Consider the following 20,449-nt stretch of genomic DNA (forward strand, 5'->3'; position numbering starts at 1 on the left):
TATAAAGGAAAGATGTATTTTTAGATACCAACATAGATATTATTACTAAGGATTATGGATTTTAGTTTAATCCATGGAGACTTTAACAAACATAAAATATTTATGTGTGTATTTGAATGAAATATTTTAAGAAATTAAGGCACCAGAGAGTGGAGCAAAGAGCTATACACAGACAGCTTGGTTTCCTTTTAGCTGACGTCATGAACCCAGGTGAAACCCAGTGGTGATAATTGCCATCTACATGGGTTGGTAGGCATTCCCTCATATCTCTTGGACCCCGGGCTCCTGTCAAAGTCACTGCCCCCACAGCCCCTATAAGAAATGCATGTGGATAGTAGTCATGTAAACAGTGTCCCAAGTTTCTAACCTTCAGGCTAGACTTGCCCCCTCCTCACTTTTATTCTCTCTCCTTGCTCTCTTAAGCTTTTACTTTCATTACTCTCTCCCTCTTACTCTACCCTTTCTTCTCTCTCTCTCTTTTTCCCCCTTCTCTCCTCTCTTTTTGACCTCTTTTCTCCCCACACCTCTTCGCCTTTCTACAATAAAGGTCTAAAACTATAGACTGTCTCTGTTCATCAAGACTTGCTGTGCTTCAATGATGGGATAGGCTTTCTCCTAACAAGCTGTGATTAATCTCCTGTCAGGAGGCCTTCCTGTGCTCCAGCCATATACAGGATTAAGGACTCTCACCTGGGTGGGAACTTCTCTCCCTCTGCCCTCTCTCCTGTATCCCTGGGGGCCGAGGGTGTCACCCCGGAGCTCCTGGTATCAGGGGCTGCCCCTTGTCCACCCCCATCTGTGTGGGGTCAGTAGCTTCACACAGCTAGTTTTCTGTCCAGGCTGACTGGAAAACGTTTGGCAGTCCTCCTGCATCTGCCTGCCTAGAGCACAGGAACTCCGATTGCTCTCTCCCTACCCTCTTCCCCTACACCCCTCAGCCCAACACCAGAGAAAGAATTGTAGAGTTTGTTCTTTGTAGTTTACCTGCATGCAAACATGGGTTCACTGTTCATAGCAGAACTGCATGTCCTCATGCACATGATCACAAACACAGCACACACACACACACACACACACACACACACACACACACACACACACACACACACATCTACACATTCAATAATTTAGAAAAAAATGAAGGCACCAGTGAACCAATTGAAGAATTTAACATCTGCCTGTGATATGACCATGAAGAAACATGTACCTTCTTCACATTCAATACTGCTTTTGCTGCATTTACACACACACATACATACATACATACATACACACACACACACACACACACACACACACACACACACACACACACACACCTCCACCACCAGCAGCAGCAGCAGCAGCAGCAGCAGCAGCAGTAGCAGCAGCAGCGCATGCAATAGTTAAAATATACCTACGTTTACTTTTCTAAAAATACCTCTTAAATTGTTTATTGACCGTCATGCCACCTTAGGGCACTAAACTGCTCACTGGGTATATTTTTCCCAGGGCTTAAAATCAACATGTCTTTCCTTAGTGCAAATAGCCATTGATAGAGCATCAAATAAATGTAACGTTTTAATCCAAGGTGTAGCCTCGGGCATATAATCATAGGACTTGGGTAAACTGGCCCAGACAGATTACAAAGAGGCATCAGCAAGTTGCAACTGCAGCTCAGAGTTAGAAATAGAGCTATACATAGCAAAATGGAAACTTTCTGGTTAATAGCCAGGCTCTAGGTCCAAGCAGCCAGATACATGCTCAGACTCTAGGGACTGCAGGGTTTTTTTGTCTGCTGTCCATTTCATCCAGAGCACATATTAAATTTTATTTTATTCCTTTTTCCTTTCAATTTCCCATTTTCTGATGCAACATATAGGAATTGTGAAGAGATAGAAATTACAGCAGGTTTGATGGAAATCATTCTACTTACAGTAGGTTTTTGATCTTCATCTCTAGGTTTGACATCTCTGTCTTGAATGGTCCTACATCCAATTTCAGTAAGAATACTAAATTTGGTCTGCAAATCCAATGAACTGCTAAGTTATAAGATCAATGAAAATCTCAAGCTAAGTGTTAAAAAGCTAGAATTCAATTGAGCTAGAGATTTGATGGTCTCCTTCCAATCATATACTGGTTCACATATGGTAGACACCTCACTCACCCATGATCATATACACAAATATATTTAAGAATTCATTTTAAAGCAACTAATTTTATTTAACTTGACTCTACATACATACATACATATAGGCATACATACAGACAAATGTTATCTTGACATTTAATTTGTCCTGTTTTAAAATATGACTTAGATATCAAGTTCTCCATCTTTACTTTCCTATGTTAATATTGTGTCAAATTTTACTCTCTTATGGCAGTTCCTTATGATGTTTTATGAGGTTGACCATAAAAATAATGTATCTTTGCTCTGGATTTAATATTCTTACTCTCTCAATATATTTGAAAATCATTACCTTCTTAAAGTCAATGAATTGGAACATTTAAAATATATGGATTTTTATAATAATCTTAAATAAATGCTTATAGATATTAGTATGCTCAACTTCAGCCATCCCTATGCTTTCATTTAATTTGTTTCATTTATTTCTTTATTTATTTTTTATTTTTATTTTTTTATTAGGTATTTTCCTCAATTACATTTCCAATGCTATCCAAAAAGTCCCCAATACACTCTCCCCCCCAGTCCACCACCCACCCACTCCCACCCCTTGGCCCTGGCATTCCTCTGTACTGGGGCATATAAAGTTGGCAAGTCCAATGGACCCCTCTTTCCAGTGATGGCCGACTAGGCCATCTTTTGATACAAATGCAGCTAGAGTCAAGAGCTCTGGGGTACTAGTTAGTTCATAATAAAGTTCCACCTATGGGGTTGCAGTTCCCTTTAGCTCCTTGGGTACTTTCTCTAGCTCCTCCATTGGGGGCCCTGTGATCCATCCAATAGCTGACTGTGAGCATCCACATCTGTATTTGCTAGGCCCTGGCATTGTCTCACAAGAGACAGCTATATCTGGGTCCTTTCAGCAAAATCTTGCTAGTGTATGCAATGGTGTCAGCGTTTGGAAGCTGATTATGGGATGGATCCCTGGATATGGCAGTCTTTAGATGGTCCATCCTTTCTTCACAGCTCCAAACTTTATCTCTGTAACTCTTTCCATGGGTGTTTTGTTCCCAATTCCAAGAAGGGGCACAGTGTCCACACTTTGGTCTTCTTTCTTCTTGAGTTTCATGCATTTAACAAATTGTATCTTATATCTTGGGTATCCTAAGTTTATGGGCTAATATCCACTTATCAGTGAGTACATATTGTGTTAGTTCCTTTGTGAATATGTTACCTCACTCAGGATGATGCCCTCCAGATCCATCCATTTGCCTAGGAATTTCAATAAATTCATTCCTTTTAATAGCTGAGTAGTACTCCATTGTGTAAATGTACCACATTTTCTGTATCCATTCCTCTGTTGAGGGGCATCTGGGTTCTTTCCAGCTTCTGGCTATTATAAATAAGGCTGCTATGAACATAGTGGAGCATGTGTCCTTACCGATTGGAACATCTTCTGGATATATGCCCAGGAGAGGTATTGCTGGATCCTCTGGTAGTATTATGTCCAAATTTCTGAGGAACCGCCAAACTGATTTCCAGAGTGGTTGTACCAGCTTGCAATCCCACCAACAATGAAGGAGTGTTCCTCTTTCTCCACATCCTCGCCAGCATCTGCTGTCACCTGAATTTTTGATCTTAGCCATTCTGACTGGTGTGAGGTGGAATCTCAGGGTTGTTTTGAGTTGCATTTCCCTGATGATTAAGGATGTTGAACATTTTTTCAGGTGCTTCTCTGCCATTCGGTATTCCTCAGGTGAGAATTCTTTGTTCAGTTCTGAGCCCCATTTTTTAACGGGGTTATTTGATTTTCTGGAGTCCACCTTCTTGAGTTCTTTATATATATTGGATATTAGTCCCCTATCTGATTTAGGATAGGTAAAGATCCTTTCCCAATCTGTTGGTGGTCTTTTTGTCTTATTGACGGTGTCTTTTGCCTTGCAGAAGCTTTGCAACTTTATGAGGTTCCATTTATCGATTCTCAATCTTACCACACAAGCCTTTGCTGTTCTATTCAGGAATTTTTCCCCTGTACCCATATCTTCAAGGCTTTTCCCTACTTTCTCCTCTATAAGTTTCAGTGTCTCTGGTTTTATGTGGAGTTCCTTAATCCACTTAGATTTGACCTTGGTACAAGGAGATAGGAATGGATCAATTCGCATTCTTCTACATGATAATCTCCAGTTATGCCAGCACCATTTGTTGAAAATGCTGTCTTTTTTCCACTGGATGGTTTTTGCTCCCTTGTCAAAGATCAAGTGACCATAGGTATGTGGGTTGATCTCGGGGTCTTCAATTCTGTTCCATTGGTCTACTTGTCTGTCGTTATACCAATACCATGCAGTTTTTTATCACAATTGCTCAGTATTACAGCTTTAGGTCAGGCATGGTAATTCCATCAGAGGTTCTTTTATCCTTGAGAAGAGTTTTGGCTATCCTAGGTTTTTTGTTGTTCCAGATCAATTTGCAGATTGCCCTTTCTAATTCGTTGAAGAATTGAGTTGGAATTTTGATGGGGATTGCATTGAATCTGTAGATTGCTTTTGGTAAGATAGCCATTTTTACAATGTTGATCCTGCCAATCCATGAGCATGCCAGGTCTTTCCATCTTCTGAGATCTTCTTTAATTTCTTTCTTCAGGGACTTGAAGTTCTTGTCATACAGATCTTTCACTTCCTTAGTTAGAATCACGTCAAGGTATTTTATATGGTTTGTGACTATTGAGAAGGGTGTTGTTTCCCTAATTTCCTTCTCTGCCTGTTTATCCTTTGTGTACAGAAAGGCCATTGACTTGCTTGAGTTAATTTTATATCCAGCTACTTCACCGAAGCTATTTATCAAGCTTAGGAGTTCTCTGGTGGAATTTTTAGTGTCACTTATGTATACTATCATATCATCTGCAAAAAGCGATATTTTGACTTCTTCTTTTCCGATTTGTATCCCCTTGATCTCCTTTTGTTGTCTAATTGCTCTGGCTAGGACTTCAAGTACAATGTTGAATAGGTAGGGAGAGAGTGGGCAGCCTTGTCTAGTCCCTGATTTTAGTGGGATTGCTTCCAGCTTCTCACCATTTACTTTGATGTTGGCTACTGGTTTGCTGTATATTGCTTTTATCATGGTTAGTTATGGGCCTTGAATTCCTGATCTTTCCAAGACTTTTATCATGAATGGGTGTTGGATTTTGTCAAATGCTTTTTCAGCATCTAACGAGATGATCATGTGGTTTTTGTCTTTGAGTTTGTTTATATAATGGATTACATTGATGGATTTCCGTATATTGAACCATCCCTGCATCCCTGGGATGAAACCTACTTGGTCGGGATGGATGATTGTTTTGATGTGTTCTTGAATTCGGTTAGCGAGAACTTTATTGAGGATTTTTGCATCAATATTCATAAGGGAAATTGGTCTGAAGTTCTCTATTTTTGTTGGGTCTTTATTTGGTTTAGGTGTCAGAGTAATTGTGGCTTCATAGAATGAGTTGGGTAGAGTACCTTCTGATTCTATGTTGTGGAATAGTTTGTGAAGAACTGGGATTAGATCTTCTTTGAAGGTTTGATAGAACTCTGCACTAAACCCATCTGGTCCTGGGCTTTTTTTGGTTCGGAGACTATTAATGACTGCTTCTATTTCTTTAGGGGATATGGGACTGTTTAGATCATTAACCTGATCTTGATTTAACTTTGGTACCTGGTATCTGTCTAGAAACTTGTCCATTTCATCCAGGTTCTCCAGTTTTGTTGAGTATAGCCTTTTGTAGAAGGATCTGATGGTGTTTTGGATTTCTTCAGGGTCTGTTGTTATGTCTCCCTTTTCATTTCTGATTTTGTTAATTAGATTACTTTCCCTATGCCCTCTAGTGAGTCTGGCTAAGGGTTTATCTATCTTGTTGATTTTCTCAAAGAACCAGCTCCTCGATTGGTTGATTCTTTGAATTGTTCTTCTTGTTTCCACTTGGTTGATTTCACCCCTGAGTTTGATTATTTCTTGCCATCTACTCCTCTTGGGTGAATTTGCTTCCTTTCGTTCTAGAGCTTTTAGGTGTGTTGTCAAGCTGCTAATGTGTGCTCTCTCTAGTTTCTTTATGGAGGCACTCAGAGCTATGAGTTTTCCTCTTAGAAATGCTTTCAATGTGTCCCATAAGTTTGGGTATGTTGTGGCTTCATTTTCATTAAACTCCAGAAAGTCCTTAATTTCTTTCTTTATTCCTTCCTTGACCAAGGTATCATTGAGAAGAGTTTTGTTTAATTTCCACGTGTGTGTTGGCTTTCTATTATTTATTTTGTTATTGAAGATCAGTCTTAGTCCATGGTGATCTGATAGGATGCATGGGACAATTTCAATATTTTTGTATATGTTGAGGCTTGTTTTGTGACCAATTATGTGGTCAATTTTGGAGAAGGTACCGTGAGGTTCTGAGAAGAAGTTATATCCTTTTGTTTTAGGATAAAATGTTCTGTAGATATCTGTCAGATCCATTTGTTAGTTTCACTGTGTCTCTGTTTAGTTTCTGCTTCCATGATCTGTCCATTGGTGAAAGTGGTGTGTTGAAGTCTCCCACTATTATTGTATGAGGTGCAATGTGTGCTTTGAGCTTTACTAAAGTATCTTTAATGAATGAGGCTGCCCTTGTATTTGGAGAATAGATATTCAGAATTGATAGTTCCTCTTGGAGGATTTTACCTTTGATGAGAATGAAGTGCCCTTACTTGTCTTTTTTGATGACTTTGGGTTGGAAGTCAATCTTATCAGATATTATAATGGCTACTCCAGCTTGTTTCTTCCTACCATTTGCTTGGAAAATTGTTTTCCAGCCTTTCATTCCGAGGTAGTGTCTATCTTTTTCTCTGAGATGAGTTTCCTGTAAGCAGCAAAATGTTGGGTCCTGTTTCTGTAGCCAGCCTGTTAGTCTATGTCTTTTTATTGGGGAGTTGAGTCCATTGATATTAAGAGATATTAGGGAGAAGTAATTGTTGCTTCCTTTTATTTTTGTTGTTTAGAGTTGGTGTTCTGTTCTTGTGGCTGTCTTCTTTTAGGTTTTTTGAGGTATTACCTTCTTGCTTTTTCTAGGACGTGGTTTCTGTCCTTGTATTGTTTTTTTTGTGTTATCATCCTTTGAAGGGCTGGATTCGTGGAAAGATAATGTGTGAATTTGGTTTTGTCGTGGAATACTTTGGTTTCTCCATCTATGGTAATTGAGAGTTTGGCTGGGTATAGTAGCCTGGGCTGGAAATTTTGTTTTCTTAGTTTCTGTATAACATCTGTCCAGGCCCTTCTGGCTTTCATAGTCTCTGGTGAAAAATCCGGTGTAATTCTGGATTGCCTTTATATGTTACTTGACCTTTTTCCCTTACTGCTTTTAGTATTCTATCTTTATTTAGTGTATTTGTTGTTCTGATTATTATGTGTCGGAAGGAATTTCTTTTCTGTTCCAGTCTATTTGGAGTTCTGTAAGCTTCTTGTATGTTCATGGGCATCTCTTTCTTTAGGTTTGGGAAGTTTTCTTCTATAATTTTGTTGAATATACTTGCTGGTCCTTTGAGTTGAAAATCTTCATTCTCATCTACTCCTATTATCTGTAGGTTTGGTCTTCTCATTTTGTCCTGGATTTCCTGGATGTTTTGAGTTAGGATCTTTTTGGATTTTGTATTTTCTTTGATTGTCGTGCCGATGTTCTCTATGGAGTCTTCTGCACCTGAGATTCTCTCTTCCATCTCTTGTATTCTGTTGCTGATGCTTGCATCTATGGTTCCAGATTTCTTTCCTAGGGTTTCTATCTCCAGTGTTGCCTCAATTTGGGTTTTCTTCATTGTCTCTACTTCCCTTTTTAGGTCTTGGATGGTTTTATTCAATTCCATCACCTGTTTGGTCTGGTTTTCCTGCAATTCTTTAAGGGATTTTTGTGCTTCCTCTTTAATGTCTTCTGCCTATTTAGCAGTGTTCTCCTTCAATTCTTTAAGGGATTTTTGTGCTTCCTCTTTAATGTCTTCTACCTGTTTAGCAGTGTTCTCCTGCAATTCTTTAAGGGATTTTTTTTTTGTGCTTCCTCTTTAATGTCTTCTACCTGTTTAGCAGTGTTCTCCTGTATTTCTTTAAGTGTGTTAATAAAGTCCTTCTTGATGTCCTCTACCATCACCATGAGATATGCTTTTAGATCCGGGTCTAGCTTCTCAGGTGTGTTGGGGTGCCCTGGACTGGGCAAAGTGGGAGTGCTGGGTTCTAATGATGGTGAGTGGATTTGGTTTCTGTTAGTAAGATTATTACGTTTACCTTTCACCATCTGGTAATCTCTGGGGTTAGTTATTATCGTTGTCACTGTTTAAAGATTGGAGCAGACGCTGTGTTCCACTCACCAGAAGTCTTATGATCCTGTGGGGGGTGTCGTGGGTAGCTGGCAGGTGTCAGCTAACCCTGCGCCCTAGCTAGCCCGGTGCTGGTCAGACCTGTGGCAGTACTCAGACAGGTTTTCTGCTTCCCTAACTAATGCAGTCTCAGGTCCCGCGCACAATTGGATTGGAGCAGAAGCTGTGTTCCACTCACCAGAAGTCTTAAGATCCTGTGGCAGGTGTTGTGGGTGGCTGGCGAGTGTCAGCCAACCCTGCGCCCTAGCTACCCCGGTGTGTGGCCCTACTCAGTCCGGTTTTCTGCCTCCCCAACCAAAGCAGTCTCAGGTCCCGCGCGATTGGACTGGAGCAGAAGCTGTGTTCCACTCACCAGAAGTCTCAAGATTCTGTGGCGGGTGTCGTGGGTAGCTGGCGGGTGTCAGCAGATGCCGCGCCCCAGCCACCCAGGTGCTGGTCAGACAGGAAGAGCATTTCATTTATTTCTAATACAGGGTCTGACTCTGATGCTTGATGTTCTTGAATCTCAAGCATTAAAAGCCTGCTTTCTCTCAGCATCCTGAGATTCTCACAATGGAGGTTACTTCCATGAAATTCTGGTATTGTAAAGACACATGCTTTCTGATTTCTTTATAGATTGTAGATTGATCATGAAAACAATAGATTGAACTTTATATTTTGCTATACTTTACATTTTGCTTGCATAACATTACAAAATGTTATGTAATTTTATAAAAGGCAAGCTATGCTTTGATGCTGCAGTCACCTCAGCCATTTGTCATAGGTTCAAATTCAACACACATTCACTGCTTTGAAAAAGACATTGAGAACAATGTGAAATGGATAAGCAAGGGAGGGTACTCTTAGATACTATCGACACACTGAGTATTAACCTGTAAGGATGTGCCCATGTGTTGCTTCTATAAATAATGTATCATATTTTTCTATATAATGGAGGGGTTTATTTTTATTATGAATTTTATTCTTCCCCATTTAGTTTCATTAGGCTGGAGGAGCTATAATTACAATACCTTTTTAAATTGTTTATTTATTTATTTATTTTAAAATATTTTTTATTTCGTGTTTTCCTCAGTTACATTTCCAATTCTATCCTAAAAGTCCCCCATACCCTCCCCCCCACTCCGCTAAGCACCCATTCCCACTTTTTAGCCCTGGTGTCCCCTGTACTGGGGCATATAAAGTTTGCATCTCCAATGGTTCTCTCTTTCCAGTGATGGCCAACTAGGCCATCTTTTGATACATATGTAGCTAGAGTCAAGAGCTCCTGGGTATTGGTTAGTTCATAATGATGTTGCACCTACAGGGTTGCAGATCTCTTTAGTTCCTTGGATACTTTCTTTAGCTACTCCATTCGGGGTCCCTATTTAATGTTTTAATTCTTTTAATAACAAATAAATATCATTGAATCACTTGTTGCTGAAATTTACAAAAAAATTACTAGATATTTTCCTCATTTACATTTCCAATGCTATTCCAAAGGTCAACCATACCCCCCCTCCTACACACCCACTTCTTGGCCTTAGCATTCCCTTGTACTGAGGAATATAAAGTTTGCACGACCAATGGGCCTCTCTTTTCACTGATGGCCAACTAAGCCATCTTCTGATACATATTCAGCTAGAGACACGAGCTCCAGGGGGTACTGGTTAGTTCATATTGCTGTTCTACCTATAGGGTTGCAGATCCCTTTAGTTCCTTGGGTACTTTCTCTAGTTCCTCCATTGGGGGCCCTGTGACCATTAAATAGCTGACTGTGAGCCTCAACTTCTGTGTTTGCTAGGCCATTGCATAGTCTCACAAGAGACAACTATATCATGGTACTTTCAGCAGAATCTTGCTATTGTATGCAATGGTGTCAACGTTTGGAGGATGATTATGGGATGGATCCCCAGATATGGCAGTACTCCATTGTGTAAATGTACCACATTTTCTGTATCCATTCCTCTGTTGAGGGGCATCTGGGTTCTTTCCAGCTTCTGGCTATTATAAATAAGTCTGCTATGAACATAGTGGAGCATGTGTCCTTCTTACCGGTTGGGACATCTTCTGGATATATGCCCATGAGAGGTATTACCGGATCCTCTGGTAGTACGATGTTCAATTTTCTGAGTAACTGCCAGACTGATTTCCAGAGTGGTTGTACAAGCTTGTAATCCTACCAACAATGAAGGAGTGTTCCTCCTTCTACAAATATTTGCCAGCATCTGCTGTCACCTGAATTTTTGATTTTAGACATTCTGACTGGTGTGAGGTGTAATCTCAGGGTTGTTTTTATTTCCATTTCCCTGATGATTAAGGATGCTGGACATTTTTTCAGATGCTTCTCAGCCATTCGGTATTCCTCAGGTGAGAATTCTTTGTTTAGCTCTGAGCCCCATTTTTAATGGGGTTATTTGATTTTCTGGAGTCCACCTTCTTGAGTTCTTTATATATATTGGATATTAGTACCCTATCTGATTTAGGATAGGTAAAGATCATTTCCCAATCTGTTGGTGGCATTTTTGTCTTATTGACAGTGTCTTTTGCCTTACAGAAGCTTTGAACTTTTATGAGGTCCCATTTGTTGATTCTCGATCTTACAGCACAAGCCACTGTTGTTCTATTCAGGAATTTTTCCCATGTGCCCATATCTTCGAGGCTTTTCCGCACTTTCTCCTCTACAAGTTTTAGTGTCTCTGGTTTTATGTGGAGTTCCTTGAATCACTTAGATTTGTCCTTAGTACAAGGAGATAAGAATGGATTAATTAGAATTCTTCTACATGATAACTGCCAGTTGTGCCAGCACCATTTGTTGAAAATGCTGTCTTTTTTCCATTGGATGGTTTTAGCTCCCTTGTCAAAAATCAAGTGACCATAGGTGTGTGGGTTCATTTCTGGGTCTCCAATTTTATTTCATTGTTCTACTTGTCTGTTGCTATACCAGTACCATGCAGTTTGTTTGTTTTTTTTTCCATTACAATTGTACTGTATTACAGCTTTAGGTCAGCATGGTGATTCCACCAGAGGTTCTTTTATCCTTGAGAAGAGTTTTGCTATCCTAGGTTTTTTATTATTCCAGATGAATTTGGAGATTGCCCTTTCCAATTTGTTGAAAAATTGAGTTGGAATTTTTATGGGGATTGCATTGAATCTGTAGATTGCTTTTTTCAAGATAGTCATTTTCCAATGTTTATCCTGCCAATCCATGAGCATGGGAGATCTTTCCATCTTCTGAGATCTTTAATTTCTTTCTTCAGAGACTTGACGTTCTTGTCATACAGATCTTTCACTTCCTTAGTTAGAGTCACGCAAGATATTTTATATTATTTGTGAGTATTATGAAGGGTGTTGTTTCCCTAATTTCTTTCTCAGCCTGTTTAATATTACTACTTTTGAGGGTACTGAAAAATCTGTCTAAAGATGAGTAACAGCCACGAGAGATACTTCTGGTGTAAGGTAATAACTATAGCAACACAAGAGGTCCTGACAATTTTTTTGTTTACCTAAAATATAGCAGGTATATGGGAGGAAAGAAAAGAAAAGAAATGTAAAAGTCACAGTTTTTTTTAGCTAAAATGTCAAAAGTGTAAGAGGATCCAGAATAGATCAGAAATACAGACAATATCTGGCACCCCAAAATAGCACTCATTGTATTCTTCTAGCAATAAGGGTAGGTGTCTAAAGCAATGATTATTAAAGACAATGTAGCACTGTAGTTTCTAGAGTTACAGAAATCTTCAACAAGTTATACATGCCTATAATTAGGTATAATTAATGAAAAACTGCTGGATATAATAGAAGGTTTACATTTCTCCAATATAGAGTGTGTGCACATGCATTTGGAACTGAACTCTGTCTTATCAGTTCCATGAAAGGGTTCCACTAGAGAAGGCTCTTTCTACATATTTTCTTATGTATTATTTTTGGTATCTCTCCAGCTAGCAGTGGGACACTGTGACCTTCCAGCACACTTTTTCGTAATGGACATAGTGTTTCCCTGGATCCTCTAATCTTTCGGTAACTTCTTCCTCTGTAATTTCCGAGTTTTGTGTGCCTTATGACTATTGCTTTTATTCATCTGTTTGCATTAGATCTATCACAGTCAGCTGTGTTTTGAACATAGGATTATTGTAATAATCACCTTCTGCTCCAGAATGAAGATACTTCACTTGAGAGTGAGTGCTACAACATTTTAAAATCTAAACTGAAATCTCAGTAGTAATTATACTGACTTATAAATTTGGCATTTGTAGGTCCCTTTGCAAGGTCTATTTTCACATTACCTATGGATACTAGTTTAGGTCCACAATGTTTGGAATAACTTATTTTCTTGACAATATCAGACATCTATCATCTATCATATCAGTTAGTGTATGCTGCCTCATTGGTGTCTCAGTGTCTGAGAGATCTCATGGTCCAGGATAGTAGATAATGCTGGTCTTCCTAGGAGTCACCCTCCTCCTCAGCTTCTTCCAACTTTACCCTAATTCAGCCACAGGGGTCTCCAGCTTCTGTCCATTGATTGGGTGTAAGTATCTGCATTGACTCTTTGAGCTATATGTATGGGCCTCTCAGAAGGCAGGCATGCTAGGCTCTTGTCTGTAAGCATACCAAAGCATCAGTAATAGTGTCGGGCTTTGGAGCCTCCCCTGGAGATGGATCCCAGTTTGGGTCTGTCACTGAATCTCATTTCCCTCAGGCTCTTCTCCATTTTTTACCCTGCAGTTCTTTAGACAGAAGCAATTCTGGGTCAGAGTTTTTGACTATGGGATGACATTTCTCCATTTGATGTCCTGTCTTTCTACTGGAGGTAGATTCTACTAGTTCCCTCTCCCCACTGTATGGTATTTCATTCAATGTTCCTCCCCTTGGGTCTTGAGAGTCTCTCACCTTCCAGGTCTCTGGTATATTCTAAATGGTCCTCAGGGACAACCTACTACCTCCTGAGGTTTCCTGTTTCCATTCTTTCTACTGGCCCTGAGGTCTTCACTTCTGTCCCCCATTATCTGATTATATTCCACGTTTGGCCTCCTCCTCCCCTGCCCCACCTAGGTTACTCCCTCCCTCTTTCCCCACCCCCCACATGATTGCTTTCTTCTTCCTCCCAAGTGGGATTGAGTTGTCCTAAATTGCACCCTTCTGCTTGTTACATTTCTTGAGTTCTGTGGAATGTATCCTGGGCATTCTGCACTTGTTTTTGGCTAATATCCAATTATTAGAGAGCATATACCATACCTGTAATTTTGGTTCTAAGTTATATCACTCAGTATGATATTTTATAGTTCTATCATTTGCCTGTAAATCTCAATATGTCCTTGTTCTTAATAGCTAAGTAGTATTCCATTGTGTAAGTGAACCTCATTTTCTGTATCTATTCTTCCATTATGGTAAATGTGAGTTGTTTCCAGTTTCTGGCTATCACAAATAAGGCTACCATGAACATAGTGGAACATGTGCCTCTGTGGCATGGTGGGGCATCTTTTGGTATATGCTTAAGATTGGTATAGCTGGGTCTTCAGGTAGATCTATTTCCAAATTTCTGAGGAACCTCCAGATTGATTTCCAGAGTGGTTTTACAAGTTTGCTATCCTACCAGCAGTGGAGGAGTGTTCCTCTTTCTCTACATCATTACCAAAATGTGCTGTCACCAGTGTGTGTGTGTGTGTGTGTTTTTAATCTAAGCCATTCTGATTTGTGCACAGTAGAATTTCAGGGTTGTTATGATGTGCATTTCCCTGATAACTAAGAACTTTTAACATTTTTTAAGTGCTTATGGACCATTTGAGATTCCTCTGTTGTGAATTCTTTGTTAGTTCTATACATAAATTATAGTTGAAGACTATGCTGGTTTAATATAGTTTTAATTGTAGAGTCTTCTATAGTAGCTATGTCTTTAGTACCTCTGAGTCTTTAACTAGGCTTCTAGTACCAAACAAGATGTTACTCTTGCTGACCAGGCCAAAATGCAATTAGAGAGATGTTTCTTCCTTACTTTTAAAAACACACATAAAAATAGCATTAGGTGTGTAATCAGGTAATATTTAAAATATATTTGTATATATGTGTACATATATGCTTACAATAACAATTGCTTGAAAATGAGGTCATAAATTTGAAGGAGAACATGTATATGAAAGTATTTTAAGAAGGAAAGGGAAGGTAGAAATCTTATATATATACATTATTCTGTCAAAAATAACAGAAATAGGTTAGAGAGGTGGCTCAGTGGTCAAAAGAACTGTCTGCTTTTTCAGAGTTCCTGAGTTCAATCTTCAACAATAACATAGTGTTTTATAACCATATATATATATATATATATATATATATATATATATATATATATAGTACTCTGATGTCCTCTTCTGGGCAGATAGAATACTCATATACAAAAAGTTAATAAATCTTAAAAAAATAAAAGAGTTGTCCCCACATACATGAATTCACATATATATGAACATGCACAAATGTATATAAATGTGTCCATGATTGTATTGGCACATATATAAAGAGAATATGGACTTATTCAGGTTAGCATAAAATAGTGTTTAAAGGAACAGGAAAAATTTAAGATTAGGTTATGGGCAGTAGCTTTAAGTTGATGTATAATATTTATATATTTATTTTGAAAATATATTTTTCTCTTTTTCAATTTTTATTAGATATTTTCTTCATTTACATTTCAAATGCTATATTAAAAGTCTCCTATACCCTCTCCCCGCCCTGCTCCCCTACCCACTCACTCCTACTTCTTGACCCTGGTGTTCCCCTGTACTGGGAAATATGGGATCAGAGCAACAGCAGTTGATTTTTCTACTTTGTATGGTACCTACATGCATACATGGGTTCAATCCTCAACCATAATTGAATTTAAACACACAATTGTGTTTATACAAAATTCTTGCATGCATATATGCATACACACATAAGAGCAAGAATTCTCAAGTTTATCATAGTTTAGTGAAACAGTGAAGTGATTACAGATTATGGTATGCTCAGAGTATTTTTGCAAACACACAATATATACATATTTATATTTAAAAAATTGTATGAATTTTAGATACCAGAAAAGCAATAGTAGAGTTTATTCTCTGAATGTCATGTGACCATAAACATATGTATGAACATCACATGGCAAATGTTGCCTGTGTATACACAAATATACACATATGTACACACACACACACACACACACACACACATACGCACACCATAACACAGAGAATGGTTAAAATTTACATAAAATTTGACAGAATATTTTTTCTAAAATATCTCTTAAAATATTTCTTCACCATCATGTCTTTTTGGGACACTCTGGGCACACAGAATTCAAAATCATCATTTTTTTTATCCCTTAATGCAAGAAGCTCTTTGCAGGGTACTCTAATGTACATAAAGTTATAATCAAGGTTGAAGGCTCATGCATGTAATAATGGCACTAGTGGAAACAAACAGGCAGATTTCAGAGTCTGCAGCAAGTTCTACTTCTCAGACTAGCATCAAAGTCAGAATAGTCCAGAACAAAATGAAACCTTTCAAATTAATAGCCAGGATGTAATTCCAAGTAGTCAGATACATGCTCAGCCTCCAGGTTTTCCTGTCTGTTTTGTCTGATGTTAATTAGAGCTAGAGCCAACATTAAATTATATTTTATTCATGTTCCTTTCAGTTTCTCTGCTTCTACTGTAACATACATGGAGAGAGGAGAGATAGACAAAACAACAGCTTTGATAGAAATCTCCTTAGGTACAGTAAATTTTTGATCTCCATTCATAGGTTTGGGATCTCTCTCTCTCTCTCTCTCACTCTTAGATTTTAATATTTGTTGTCCATTCATACTAAATTGTTTTTTAGGAAAATTAAGCAATAAAATATCTAGAAAGATATGCATCTGTTTTATTTTGCTCCTTAATAAATAAGTTTATGTTTTTCTTTTTTAAACAAATTTTTATTAGATATTTCCTTCATTTACAATTCAAATGCGATCCCAAAAGCTCCTTATACACTCCCCTACCCTGCTCTCCAACACACCCACTCCCACTTCCTGGCCCTGGTATTCCCATGTATTGAGGCATATAATCTTTGTAAGACCAAGGGCCTCTCCTCCCAATGATGGCTGATTAGGTCATCTTCTGATACATATGCAGCTAGAGATATGAGCTCAGTGGGTACTGGTTAGTTCATTTTGCTGTTCCTCCTATAAGGTGGCAGACCCTTTCAGTTTCTTGGGTACTTTCTCTAGTTCCTCCATTGGGGGCCTTGTGTTCCATCGAATAGATGACTGTGAGCATCCACTCTATGCAGCTTTTAAAAACAATGCATTTATGAAATACTTAGGCAAATGGATGGATCTGGAGGATATCATCCTTAGTGAGGTAACCCAGTCACAAAACACCTCACATGATATGCACTCACTGATTAGCAGATATTAGTCCAGAAACTTAGAATATCCAAGATACAATTTGAAAAACACATGAAACTCAAGAATGAGGAAGACCAAAGTGTGGATACTTCATCACTCCTTAGAATGGGGAACAAAAACCATGTAAGGAGTTACAGAGAGAAAGTTTGGAGCTGATATGGAAGGAAGGACCATTCAGAGACTGCCCCATTGGGGGATCCATACCGTAATTAGCCACCAAACACAGACACTACTGCATAAGCAAGCAAGATTTTGCTGACATGACCCTGATAAAGCTGTCTCTTGTGAAGCTATGCCAGTGCCTGGCAAATACTGAAGAGATCTCTCTCTTGATTGGTGGTAACTCTATTCTCCATATGAATGCACACTCAGCCAATCATAGGTGAACAGACCTAATATAAGTCCCTAAAGAGAGTGCTTTTGCTAGTCAGGCTCCTTGTTGGAGTCCAGCTCTGAGCTGCTTCTAGGCTCTGGCCAGGGTCTGAATGCATGATCCTCAGTAGAGAAGGGGGACTGCTCCTGGGAGCTGTAGGAGACAACCAATAGAAGTGTATGTACTGTGGGGTGGCAAATTGGGATTCCCAGCAGTTGTTTTTAGAGTCATTCTATACTTTTTTATTGGTTATTTTCTTTATTTACATTTCAAATGTTATCCCTTTTCCCAGTTTCAGCCCTCTTGGAAATCCCTACCACATCCTTCCATTCCCTGCTCCTATGAGGGTGTTCCTCCACCCACCCACTCCCTCCCAACTCCTTGCCTTCTATTCCCGTACACTGGGTCATATATCAAACCTTCATAGGACCAAGGGCCTCTCTTCCCATTGATGCCTGACAAGACCATCATTTACTACATATGCAGCTGGAGCCATGTGTACTCATTGGTTGATGGCTTAGTCCCTGGGAGCTCTGGGGGTACTATTTGATTGATAATGTTGTTCCTCCTATGGGGTTACAAACCCCTTCAACTCCTTCAGTCCTTTCTCTGCCTCCACTATTGTAGACCCCATGCTCAGTTAAATCATTGGCTGTGAGCATCTGCCTCTGTATTTGTAATGCTCTGGCAGGGCCTCTTAGGAGACAGCTATATCAGGCTCCAGCCAGGGTGCACTTCTTGGCATCTATAATAGTGTCTGTGTTTGGTAACTGTATATAGGATAAATCCCCAGGTGGGAGAGTCTCTTGTTGGCAGGGTCTGAATGCATGATCCTCAGTAGAGAAGGGGGACTGCTCCTGGGAGCTGTAGGAGACAACCAATAGAAGTGTATGTACTGTGGGGTGGCAAATTGGGATTCCCAGCAGTTGTTTTTAGAGTCATTCTATACTTTTTTATTGGTTATTTTCTTTATTTACATTTCAAATGTTATCCCTTTTCCCAGTTTCAGCCCTCTTGGAAATCCCTACCACATCCTTCCATTCCCTGCTCCTATGAGGGTGTTCCTCCACCCACCCACTCCCTCCCAACTCCTTGCCTTCTATTCCCGTACACTGGGTCATATATCAAACCTTCATAGGACCAAGGGCCTCTCTTCCCATTGATGCCTGACAAGACCATCATTTACTACATATGCAGCTGGAGCCATGTGTACTCATTGGTTGATGGCTTAGTCCCTGGGAGCTCTGGGGGTACTATTTGATTGATAATGTTGTTCCTCCTATGGGGTTACAAACCCCTTCAACTCCTTCAGTCCTTTCTCTGCCTCCACTATTGTAGACCCCATGCTCAGTTAAATCATTGGCTGTGAGCATCTGCCTCTGTATTTGTAATGCTCTGGCAGGGCCTCTTAGGAGACAGCTATATCAGGCTCCAGCCAGGGTGCACTTCTTGGCATCTATAATAGTGTCTGTGTTTGGTAACTGTATATAGGATAAATCCCCAGGTGGGAGAGTCTCTTGTTGGCAGGGTCTGAATGCATGATCCTCAGTAGAGAAGGGGGACTGCTCCTGGGAGCTGTAGGAGACAACCAATAGAAGTGTATGTACTGTGGGGTGGCAAATTGGGATTCCCAGCAGTTGTTTTTAGAGTCATTCTATACTTTTTTATTGGTTATTTTCTTTATTTACATTTCAAATGTTATCCCTTTTCCCAGTTTCAGCCCTCTTGGAAATCCCTACCACATCCTTCCATTCCCTGCTCCTATGAGGGTGTTCCTCCACCCACCCACTCCCTCCCAACTCCTTGCCTTCTATTCCCGTACACTGGGTCATATATCAAACCTTCATAGGACCAAGGGCCTCTCTTCCCATTGATGCCTGACAAGACCATCATTTACTACATATGCAGCTGGAGCCATGTGTACTCATTGGTTGATGGCTTAGTCCCTGGGAGCTCTGGGGGTACTATTTGATTGATAATGTTGTTCCTCCTATGGGGTTACAAACCCCTTCAACTCCTTCAGTCCTTTCTCTGCCTCCACTATTGTAGACCCCATGCTCAGTTAAATCATTGGCTGTGAGCATCTGCCTCTGTATTTGTAATGCTCTGGCAGGGCCTCTTAGGAGACAGCTATATCAGGCTCCAGCCAGGGTGCACTTCTTGGCATCTATAATAGTGTCTGTGTTTGGTAACTGTATATAGGATAAATCCCCAGGTGGGAGAGTCTCTTGTTGGCATTTACTTCAGTATCTGCTCTACACTTTATCTCCATATTTTCTCCTGTGAGTATTTTGTTTTCCTTTTTTAAATTTTGTTTTTTTTAATTAGGTATTTATTTCATTTACTTTTCCAATGCTTTCCCAAAATTCCTACACCCACTCCCCCACCCACCCACTCCCACTTCTTGGCACTGGTGTTCCCCTGTACTGAGGCAGATAAAGTTTGCATGACCAATGGACCTCTCTTTCCACTGATGACTGACTAGGCCAACTTCTGATACATATGCAGCTAGAGACATGAGCTCTGGGGGGTACTGGGTAGTTCATATTGTTGTTCTTCCTATAGGGTTGCAGATTCCTTTAGCTCCTTGTTTACTTTCTCTAGCTCCATCATTGGGGGCCCTGTGATCCATCCAATATCTGACTGTGAGCATCCACTTCTGTGTTTGCTAGGCCCTAGCATAGCCTCACAAGAGATAGTTATATCTGCATCCTTTCAGCAAAATCTTGCTAGTGTATGCAATAGTGTCAGCGTTTGGAGGCTGATTATGGGATGGATCCCTAGATATGGCAGTCTCTAGATGGTCCATCCTTTGTCTCACCTCCAAACTGTGTCTCTGTAACTCCTTCCATGGGTGTTTTGTTCCCAGTTCTAAGAAGGGGCAAAGTGTCCACACTTTGGTCTTCGTTCTTCTTGAGTTTCATGTGTTTAGCAAATTGTATCTTATATCTTGGGTTTTCTAAGTTTCTGGGCTAATATCCACTTATCAGTGAGTACATATTGTGTGAGTTCTTTTGTGATTGGGTTACCTCACTCAGGATGATGCCCTCCAGTTCCATCCATTTGCCTAGGTATTTCATAAATTCATTCTTTTTAATAGCTGAGTAAGTACTCCATTGTGTAAATGTACCACATTTTCTGAATCCATTCCTCTGTTGAGGGGCATCTGGGTTCTTTCCAGCTTCTGGCTATTATAAATAAGGCTGCTATGA

At 39.7% G+C, this 20,449-nt stretch overlaps 1 long non-coding RNA gene across 41 annotated transcripts in view; it reads left to right on the top strand.

Annotated features, from left to right (window-relative positions):
* The window catches only part of LOC115030329 (uncharacterized), a 301,725-nt gene that overhangs the window by 136,173 nt on the left and 145,103 nt on the right, over positions 1-20,449 (top strand). Inside the window, exon 26 of one of the 41 annotated variants that reach the window (XR_015047894.1) lies at positions 16,112-16,188. The exons of the other annotated variants lie outside the window; for them this stretch is intronic. This is a non-coding gene — a long non-coding RNA (uncharacterized LOC115030329). The remainder of the gene's footprint in view (positions 1-16,111; positions 16,189-20,449) is intronic. 41 annotated transcript variants of the gene reach the window in all.

Source organism: Mus caroli, unplaced genomic scaffold (assembly GCF_978045245.1).
Source record: "Mus caroli unplaced genomic scaffold, Mus_caroli_1 scaffold_8, whole genome shotgun sequence".
NCBI classification, from domain to species: domain Eukaryota; kingdom Metazoa; phylum Chordata; class Mammalia; order Rodentia; family Muridae; genus Mus; species Mus caroli.